This window comes from Cucumis melo, chromosome 6 (assembly GCF_025177605.1).
Source record: "Cucumis melo cultivar AY chromosome 6, USDA_Cmelo_AY_1.0, whole genome shotgun sequence".
NCBI classification, from domain to species: domain Eukaryota; kingdom Viridiplantae; phylum Streptophyta; class Magnoliopsida; order Cucurbitales; family Cucurbitaceae; genus Cucumis; species Cucumis melo.
Window position 1 is genome coordinate 35,841,662 of NC_066862.1, and position 11,694 is coordinate 35,853,355.

The following is an 11,694-nucleotide window of genomic DNA, read 5'->3' on the forward strand; positions in this document are numbered from 1 at the left end:
ATTTACATGGAGTTCTAAGAAGCAACCTATTGTGACATTACCCACTTGTGAGGCAGAATACGTTGCTGCAGCTTCATGTGTTTATCATGCAGTTTGGTTAAGAAATTTCTTAAAGACAGTTGGAATTTTGCAAGAAGATCCAACTGTGATTCATGTAGACAATAAGTCAACAATTGCTTTAGCAAAGAATCCTGTGTTCCATGATCGTAGCAAACACATTGATACAAGATTTCACTTCATCAGAGATTGCATTTCAAGGAAGGAAGTTTAAGTTGAATATGTGAAGACTGAAGATCAAATTGCAGATATTTTTACGAAGCCACTCAAAGTTAATGTGTTTAACAACTTAAGAACTTTGCTTGGAGTTTTTCAAAACAAAAAAACATGTTTAAGGGAGGATGTTGAAAATTAAACATGTTTTAAATAAATAAGTTATATGTGAGTTAATTTATGTAAGTTAGAGAAGGATGTGAGTTAAAAATGTTAGAGTTAATTTAGTAAGAGTTTCACCTTAGTTAAATGTAGGATTTAATTTGTTGTATTTAATTGTGATATGAGTTATTCTTATGAAAATCCTATAAATAGGATTGAAATGTTGTAATCTAAATTATCCAAGTGTGAGTTGAATACACACAACAAGTCTTCCAAAAAGGTTTTTTTTTTCTATCAAATATTCTATTTGGTGATTATTTATTTGGGGTGTTCATCAAACGCTTCCAACATAGTATTCATTCTGGTGAAGAACTATGATGAGAAGGATTTCGAGTGAAATACTGGATAATGGATCAAATGACTGATTAAAATATAGGATAATGGATCAAATGATTGATTAAAATCTTGATTGAGTGTCTCAAAGGATGGTTTAGAATAACTTAGAAAAAACTAATTTTTTTAAAAAAATTCATTTTCATTCAAAAACTTTTGATAAAAACTCGTTAAGGTAAAAACAAAAGATGTTTTTATGTAAAACTTTGTTTGGTTTGTCCTGTACCGAAAAACCTTTTATTAACTTTAAATTACTATAAAAGAACTAGTGGGAATGGAGGCTGGACTTTGTGAAGATGGAGGCAAGAATTGGCCGATGATGATCGTCGAAAATGGTGGTATGAGGCTAGTTATCGGTGGTCAATCGAGGATGACAGAATGGTGACCAAAGGTTTGCCAACTGTAATCGGTAGAGATGGCGGTTGACCGAGGATGTTAGAAATGGTGGTCAAAGGTTGGTTGACCTCCGCTGGAAATGATGATTGAATTTTGGTCGTGCAACGGTCTACGGAGGTGGTGTAAGTTTGGTTGGAGGCGTCGTCAGAGTTGGTGTCCTAGATGAAGAGATTGAATGCTTCAAACTTGTAGTGAAAGAAATGAGATTGTACTATTCTTTGATTATTTGAAAGAATTAAAGATAAAAAAAAAACTATAAAAGAGTTACGCACCATATTGTTGTTGATTTGTAACTGCAGCAAAATCCTTCCCTCTCAAACCGTTGAGCTCCTTCTCAAAGCCTTCGTTTTCCAGAAGATCTTCCTTACTACAACTCTAACAAAGATTCGTGTTAAGGAAACCACACTTGATAGATGTCAGAAAATGAGGAAGGGGATTTTTTAGAAAATTGTGCTCTAGAATTGGGAGAAGTTTTTCTAGAAAAAAAAGCTTTGTAGAGTGGTTGTACATATTGTATTGTTGTGTTCCATAAGGGATCTTTACATCCCATGATATATAACTCAACTTTGTTGCTCCTAATCCTATTACGTTAGAACTTTATTTAGTTATGAGTAGATATTCATATCACATATTAAAAGATAATTATAATTCTCAATTTTAATATCATATATTAAAAGGATTTAAATATTTAGATCATAATTAGTAATTTTTTCATTATCTATTTAATTTGAATGAGATTCAAATTAACAATTCTATTGCATACAAGTTTTTCTCTCTCTTGTCCAAGTGTAAGCTAAAAGAGAGGTTTTCTAGGTAAATCAGGGTCAGACATAGGAAATTATGGCTAATCTTTGATTATATAATGCTTTATGAGAGTCTTATGCGGTATTTGTACAATAAAATTATACTCATGGTATTGCTTAACTAATTATATTACTATTTACACTAAATGTGTGCCATGAAAGGGAGGATGGACGTGGTTAATAGGTGTGAAATTGACGAGCAAGAATAAAGTAGAAGAATTATTTACGTTATAAACATGATACAAGCGGAATAAGTAATTCCTTGGAGCGATATAAATTTTCTAACTAATTCCAATTTAAGACAAGTATCCTCTCAGAGTTTTCGTTATACTTGCCCACCTTTCGAGATGCAAATACTAAAATTGTTACGCAATTCATATCTAACTTGTTACACATACTCACATTTCCGATATGTGTGTTAAGGAGGGATCCAGTGAAGTGATTGTATTGCTACAATCCTTTCATCGCATGTTTAGTGAGATCTTAGTTACTTCCTCCCTTGAGTATTTAACTATCAACACTTAGTTCCTTCTTTCGAAAGAAATTAGGCGTTGAATAAAGCTTTGACTAAACAAGACAAGCAAATGAGAACGTCTAAGTTTTTTTAGAACTACTACTTCTTTGTGTCATTTAGCCATAAAGAATTTAAACATGCGATAAGCAAAGGGAATGAAGATTGAAAGCAAAATATCATTGCATTCATAAGAAAAGCTTTAGGCCTCTCAACCATGGAGTCTAAATTATAAACGCCCCAAATTTCGAGGTAAGTTTTAACATTTTTATGTTAATTTTCGAGAATTTAAAATTTTGAGTGTTAAATTTTGTTTGGTTTAGAAGAGAAAAGAAAAAGAAAACGATGGGTATAAATTTTAATAATATGATACAGTATAATATAATAATAATAATATAATATAAATTATATTATATATAATAATAATAATAATAATAATAATAATAATAATAATTATTATTATTATTATTATTATTATTACTATATATATATATATTTTCTTTAAAAAAAACCCTAACCCATTTCCCTTTCCGCGCGCGCCGCCACCCCTCCCCCCCCCCCCCGGCGGTCTTCTTCTTCTTCTTCTTCAGCTCCTTCACCCATAGAGCATAGCCGCCCTCCGCACGACCTTCTCTTTCATCCAACCGGCCGCATCTGCACGTCCCCGTCTTCCGCCCGCGAACAGTTAACCGCCGGCGAGCCCTCCAAACCAGTCACCTGTCCGTTTGCGAGAACTCCCCATCTCTGACTCTCTCTCTCTCTCCGTCTCGTGTACCCGGGTGACCGCCGGCCGTTTCTGCCCTTAGTCAAACGAGCCGTGGACTCCTCCACCTCCGATCGTGTTCGCTGCGAGCCATCCCTTCATTTTCGCCGTGCGTCCCCTCCAAACCAAGCCGCGACTTATCATGGAAACTAAATTAATGAGGTTCACAAAACAAAGTTTTTTGTTTGATATTTTTTAAATGTCCCATGATTATCAATTCATAACTAAAAAAAACTAAGCCTGAATTGATCATTATATGGGTGGCATGAGAGCCATTAGAAAAATATAATTTAATTTTTATTTAAAAAGATTTTTTTATTTACCTTAAGAATATTAAAATATCAAACTTTGATATTTTGATCTCCATCATAGGCCTTTAATGGAAAATTTCATGTATCTAAAGAATTAATGAATTCTAAAGAAAACACTACTCAGTCCCATTCTAAAATATAAAATTGTTAGATATACTTTGTTTAAAAATAATTTACTAGTTTTTAAAAATTGAGAAAGTTCATGTATTTATGGAATTTTAACCATAAAATCCATAAATGAACATTACTCTTTCCCATAAATAATACAATATAAAATAGTTGGCAAATAATACAACCAACAATATATGTTGCCAAATAATACAAGTTGGAGATAATATCCACATATTCAAAAATAAAATATTGGAAATAATATACTACATTAGAAATATATAATGTTTGAGAAATAATGTTTAGAAAGTAAATAATATACAGTGGTGAAATAAGTATTCTGTCATTCAACCAATCTAATCAATCAATATCAAACATATTTAATAAACAGTAAAAACAACCAAATTAAACCCTACATTTAACAAATTTTAATCAAATGGCTTACTTTAAATAAAATTTAAAGCATAGATAATTTGATGTAACAATTTTCAAATGACCTAAACCTAACAAAATTAAAGCACACAAGCAGATTTGATGTGATAGTATTCCTAACAAAATTAAACACAATAGCAAATTTGATATAACACTATTCTATTGGTATTCAATTGGTTTAACCTAAAGAGCCATAATTTAAAGAAAAATAGATTCGATTGGTCTAAACTTAACAAAATTAAAACACTCTAAACCTAAAAAAAAAAAAAATTAAACACAGTACAACCTAGGCAAAATTTGATGCAACAATATCCAATTGGTTTCAAAACAGAGGCTAATGAGAAATAGATTCAATTGGTCTAAACCTAACAAAATTAAAATACACCAACCCTACAAAAATTAAACACAATCTAGGTAAAATTTGATGAAGGAACAAAATCAATTTAACGAATTAAAAAAAAAATAAATTTGAAGAATGGAAGAACAATCTATGTAAAGAGAAAAATACTTACTTTTTGGCAGAATAGTTTTTTTTTGCTTTTCACCCTTTAACTGATCTCTCCTTCAAAAAAAAAAAAAAAAAAAAAAAAAAAAAAGCTCCCCCATTCTCTCTTATTCTCTCTGTTTTTATAGGACATTGAGATGGTAGCTTTTTTTTTTTTCATTGCAAGATCATGAGGATCGTGTTTGTGATAGTGGGAAAGTGGGAAGAATCCTGAAGAGCGAGAATCGTGGAGTGGGAGGGGGAAAATCGAGGGACTGGAAGTGGTTGAGAGAAAACAGGGAAAAGATATGAAATTTAATTACTGTTTTCTTTTCCTTCTTTTCTTTTTAAAAAAATAAATTCAAATTTAAATCAACTTAATTTAATAGAAAATCAATAAATAAAATAAAGTAATAAAATAAAATAAAGTAAAGTACATGTAAAAAATAAATAGCCAAAATATGGTATCTACAGCTTGCCCCCTTTGTCCATCCTGAAAATATTTAAAGGTGGACAAAGGAAATAGATAAAGTATTTGGGCAAAATTTTATTTTTTAGAGAGGAACTAAAAAGATTATCAACCTTAACTATAGAGCCAGGTTTGATAAATAAAGAACCTAATAGACAGGCTTCGGCCTCAGCTTCAGATCTGGGCTCGATTTAACCAAATTCGAAAAGACATCAACCTTAGCTCTAGGACTAGGTCTGATAAATAAAGGACCTGATAGACAGGCTTCGACCTCAACTTAAGGATTTAACCAAATTCAAAAAACATCAATGTTAGCTCCAGGACTAGGTTTGATAAATAAAGGACTTGATAGACAGGCTTCGGCCTCAGCTTCAGATCTGGGCTCAATTTAACCAAATTCAAAAAGATATCAACCTTAGCTTCAGGACTAGGTTTGATAAATAAAGGACCTGATAGACAGGCTTCGGCCTCAGCTTCAGATTTGGGCTCGATTTAATCAAATTCGAAAAGACATCAACCTTAGCTCTAGGACTAGGTTTGATAAATAAAGGACCTGATAGACAAGCTTCAGCCTCAGCTTCAGATCTGGGCTCGATTTAACCAAATTCAAAAAGACATCAACCTTAGCTCCAGGACTAGGTTTGATAAATAAAGGGCCTGATAGACAAGCTTCGGCCTCAGCTTCAGACCTGGGCTCGATTTAACCAAATTCGAAAAGACATCAACCTTAGCTCTAGGACTAGGTTTGATAAATAAAGCACCTAATAGACAGGCTTCGACCTCAGCTTCAGATCTGGGCTCGATTTAACCAAATTAAAAAAGACATCAACCTTAGCTCCAGGACTAGGTTTGATAAATAAAGGACCTGATAGTCAGGCTTCGGTCTCGACTTCAGATCTGGACTTGATTTAACCAAATTTGAAAAGACATCAACCTTAGCTCTAGGACTAGGTTTGATTAAAGGAGCTGATAGACAGGCTTCGGCCTCAGCTTCAGATTTGGGCTCGATTTAACCAAATTCAAAAAGACATCAACCTTAGCTCCTGGACTAGGTTTGATAAAAAAGGGGACTTGTCCTGCTTTGGACTTGGTAAAGATTTAATTTGAAAATAAAATATTATCATTTTCAAAGAAATAAATAGCTCATTGCCCCATTCATCAATCCTATTAACAATTGATTAGTAGGACCACCGGATAGAATAAAACACATATATCATGAAAGCTTTTTAAGTTGTCAAATTCGCCACTCTTTGAATCAAAACTGCGAATGACTGCACTATGTTGTAAAGATCCAATATTATTTAGTCATTGGACATCACAAAACGTGAATCCCTTTAAGATGTAGACTTCCAATTACGATAACTCCCATCATAGCAAAATTTGTCTTGACTTGTAGACACCTATATTTCCTTAAATCTTATCAAAAGAATTCATAGCTTTTACTTGGTTTGCAAATACAATAAGTTGTACTGGATCCTTGCTAATTAAAAAAAATGTAGAATAATGGACTAATGAATCATGAATGTTTACTATCTTTTAGAAAGGATAAAAGTAAAGATTGACAAATAAACATATGTTCAAAAAATATAATAAGAAATGAAAAAAAATGTGACAACAATGCTTGGAATAGGAGTACAAAGAGAGGGGTGAGAGAAAGTTTACACATCTGGAAATAACATTCTAAAAACTAAATGTAAGTTTCCTAGAAATACCCCTGACTTCTTTCAACATTACGAAACCCTCTAAGAAAAGGCCTCATACATAATATCTTTGAACATAATCTGAATTCACAGGATTTTTTAACTCAACGCCATTCATATTAGTCAAAAGTAGAGCTCCTCCTGAAAAAGCTTTTTTCACTACGAATGGACCTTTATAATTAGGAGTCCATTTTCCTCGATGATCCTTTTGAAATGGAAGTATTCTTTTTAATACCAAATCTCCCTCTCGAAAACTTCGAGGATGCACTTTCTTATTGTATGCTCGCATTAGTCTTCTTTGGTAAAGCTGCCCATGATTTAATGCTGCCAACCGTTTTTCTTCAACGAAATTCAACTACTCATAACGACCTCGTATCCATTCAGCTTCATCTAACTTAGCTTCCATGAGAACTCTCAATGAAGGTATCTCAACTTCTAAAGGTAAAACAACTTCCATACCATAAACTAAAGAAAATGGTGTTGCCCCTGTTGAAGTACGAACTGACGTGTGATATCCATGCAGCGCAAACAGTAGCATTTCATGCCAATCTTTGTATGTTATTATCATTTTCTCAATGATTCTTTTAATATTTTTTATAGCTGCCTCAACTGCCCCATTCATCTTTGGGCGATATGGAGTCGAATTTCGGTGATTGATCTTGAACTGCTCACAAAGTTCGTCCATCATTTTGTTATTAAGGTTCTTGGCATTATCCGTAATAATACTCTTTGGGAGACCATAACGACATATAAGCTCTTTCTTGATAAACTTGAGCACTACTCCCCTAGTAACATTGCAATAAGATGCAGCCTCTATCCATTTAGTGAAGTAATCAATGGCTACAAGAATAAAATGATGGCCATTTGAGGCTTTAGGATCAATGGGTCCAATAACATCCATTCCCCATAAAGAAAATGGTCATGGTGCTGACAAGATATGCAATGGAGATGCTGCTACATGGATCTTATCCATATAAATTTGACACTTTTTACATTCCCTTGCATATTTTATGCAGTCTGATTCCATCGTTGTCCAATAATAACTAAATCTAAGTATTTGTCTAGCTATCATATGTCTATTAGCATGTGTTCCACATATTCCTTCACGAATGTCTGTCATAATTTGTTTTGCTTCCTCTTCATCAACACACCGAAGGAGCACCATATCGTGGTTTCTTTTATAAAGAACTTCATCACTTAAGAAAAAGTTCATGGCTAACCTCTTTATTGTGCGTTTGTTATTCTCTGAAGCTTGATATGGATATTCTCTACACTTTATGTCAAAATACCATGGCTTGTTATTATTTCCAACATTCATGCAATACGCTAGCACATCTCGCTTTGTAATTTGGATTGGATGAAGTTCAAATTCAGGATTAAGATCAAACATCACTGCCAGAGTGGCTAATGCATCCGGCATTCGATTGTCTTCCCTAGGAACATGGTCAAATGAAATCTTCTCAAAATTTTGAGACAATTTTGTAACGTATGGGCTGTAAGGCACCAATTTAGCATCTCTTGTTTCCCATTCTTCCTTGACTTGATGTATCACTAACATCGAGTCACCCAAAACTTTCAACTTTTTAATACTCATATCACATGCTACTTGAAGTCCCATAATGCAAGCTTCATATTCAGCGATATTGTGAGTGCATTCAAAACATAACTTGGCCATTAGGGGGAAAACCTTTCCTTATGGAGAAATTAGCACAACTCCAATCCCATGTCCCAACTCATTTGAGGCACCATCGAAAAGCATAGTCCATGTCTCATGATCTCTAGCATTCTTTTCAACTAGAAATATGTTTTCATCCGAAAAATCAATCCTCATAGGTTCGTAATCTGCTACTGGTTGAGCAGCTAAATGATCAGCAACTGCGCTTCTCTTTATTGCTTTTTTAGTAACATAAACAATATCATACTCTGACAACAAAACTTGTCATTTTGCAATCCTTCCAGATAATGACGGTTTCTCAAAAATGTATTTTATTGGATCCATTTTTGAAATAAGACATGTCGTGTGGTATAACATATATTCCTTAAACGATGAGCAGTCCATACCAAAGCACAACAAGTTCGCTCTAACATTGAGTATCTAGATTCATAATCGATAAACCTTTTGCTCAAATAATAAATGACATGCTCCTTCTTCCCTGATAAATCATGTTGTCCTAGAACACCACCCATGGAACTTTCTAATACTGTTAAATACAAGATTAACGGTCGTCCTGGAGCTGGAGGTATCAGTACTGGTGGAATCTGATAAATACTTCTTAATTTTGTTGAAAGCTTCTTCACAATCCTCATTCCATTTTCCTGGGTTGTTTTTACGTAAGAGCTTGAAGATTGGTTCGCATGTTGGTGTTAAATGTGAGATAAATCTGGAAATGTAGTTCAATCTTCCCAGAAAATCTCGAATTTCTTTTTCTGTTTTAGGGGATGGCATTTCCATGATAGCCCTTACTTTATCTAGGTCTACTTTGATCCCTTCTTCGCTGACGATGAATTCCAGTAGCTTTCCCGAGGTTGCCCCAAATGTACATTTGAATGGATTTAATTTCAATTGATATTTTCTCAACCGATCAAATAATTTTTGGAGTGTGGTTGTATGATCTTCATCAGCCTTGGATTTTGCGATCATATCATCAACATACACCTTTATTTCTGTATGCATCATATCATGAAAAAGTGTAATCATTGCTCGCTGATATGTTGCCTTAACATTTTTCAAACCAAAAGGCATTACTTTATAGCAGAATGTTCCCCAAAGGGTAATGAATGTCATTTTTTCTTTATCTTCTTCAGCCATTTTGATCTGATTATATCCTTAAAAACCATCCATGAAGGAGAAAGTTGAGTATCCTAAAGTGTTATCCACCAACATGTCGATATGAGGTAAAGGGAAGTTATCTTTTGGACTGGCTCGATTTAAATCTCTATAATCCACACACATTCTCACTTTTCCGTCTTTTTTGGACACTGGAACAATGTTTGCCACCCATTCAGGATATTTGGAGACTGTGAGGAATCCTGCTCCAATTTGCTTCTGTACTTCCTCCTTTATTTTAATCAGTACACCAGGTTTCATTTTACGTAGCTTTTGTCTCACTGGGTTGCATTCTGGTTTTAAAGGAACTCGGTGTACTACAATATCCATACTCAATCCTGGCATATCCTAATAACTCCAAGCAAAAATATCTGAATACTCACGTAACAAATTGATCAGTTTTTTCCGTGATTCACTGGTCAATAATGTGCCAATTTTCACCTCTTTTGACTCCTCTTGAGAACCCAAATTGATTGCTTCAACTAGTTCTTGGTGAGGACCAAGAATCTCATCTTCTTCTTCTACCATTCTTAACAATTCTGAGGATATTCCCACATCGTCTTCATCGTCACTTTCCTTGTCAGATTCCATAGTGTATATTAAGGCATCAAGGGTAGAACTGGAATTACTAACATCTTCATTCTTATGAATATTGTCTATGAAAGGGCTTAGACTATTGTGTTTAATTTGAAAATGCAGGAAAGAAAGCAGAGAGGAGAAAAATTAGAATGAATGAAATGAAAATGCGAAAATTTCATTAACTAACAAGAAAGCAGTACATTAATGTTGTAAAGCAAATAAATACTATGGTCTTGGATAGAGCCATTTGAAAGATAAAAATTTAAACAAATAAAAGCTTAATCATTACTCTTGAAAATCTCTTGAAAATGTAGGTAGATCTACATTATCCCAATTGTTAAGCTCAAAATCAGGCGAACATGCATAAACTGTGTTGCCTTCAAATGATGCTTCTTGTGCCACTGCTGCAACTGATAAACTTTCCATCTTCGTTAACAAATCATCCTTCAAATCAGAGTTGTGTGATGTATAACTTATACCAGCACTCTTGAAAATATCATATAATTCTGGTATAAGTTTTATACTTGGATCAAACTCCCTCATCTCCAGCTTTGCCAAACGCTTTTTCTTCTTTTCCTTCTGAAGCCTAATCTTGTCATATATGGATGGCTTATAGCCCAAACCAAACCTCCCATCATTTCTCGATGTTTTTAGAAGTGTCTCTAAGTTTTGATTCAAAGAATATCCTCTACCTCCCATTATCCTAGTGGTCATAACTTCAACTTTAGACTTGTGTGGCTTTATCACTTCATCTACAGTTGCTTCCATCATAGTTGCATGAGCAATTTCAAAAGAGCGAAAAGAACACTCTAATGCTTCTTCTGTCGCTTCAACATATGGGGTTGAGACCGACTTTGTTATTAAGAAATCTTCCTCTCCCATCACGCAAATCAACTTACTCCCAACAATAAATTTCAATTTTTGATGCAATGTTGATTGCACCACTCCTGCGGAGTGAATCCAAGGACGTCCTAATAAAAAACTGTACGTGGGTGTTATCTCCATGACTTGAAAGACTATATTGAAAATAGATGGGCCAATTTTAACTGGTAGTTCAATGTCACCCATTACTTCTCTACGTGACCCATCGAAAGCTTTCACACCCATAGTACTTGATTTTATGTGTGACATCCACGGGAAGCTTCAATAGTGTAGATTTAGGCATTATATTGAGAGCTAATCCGTTATCCACTAAAACTCTTGCAATGACGTAGTCTTTGCACTTCACTTGAATATGCAGTGCTTTTGTATGGCCTAAGCCTTCAGGAGGAATTTCGTCATCTGTGAAGACTATGGAATTTGAAGATGTAATGTTTCCAATAATTCTACTAAACGTTTCCACTAAAATGTCATGTCTGACATGTGCTTTGTTCAAAATATCTAATTAGAGATTGCACCTTTCTTTTCAAAGCCAAACAATTTTCAGTTGAGTGTCCCACTCCTCCAGCATGATAATCACATCAAGCATTTGAATTATACCATTTTGGGTAAGGAGGTTGTATAGGAATCATTGGAATAGGAGCTAACTGTCGATTTTGAATTAGTT

At 34.1% G+C, this 11,694-nt stretch overlaps 1 pseudogene; it reads right to left on the bottom strand.

Moving 5' to 3' along the window:
- Window positions 1-6,797: 6,797 nt before the first annotated feature.
- On the bottom strand, window positions 6,798-10,139 carry LOC127150039 (uncharacterized; annotated as a pseudogene).
- Between the last annotated feature and the right edge of the window lie 1,555 nt (window positions 10,140-11,694).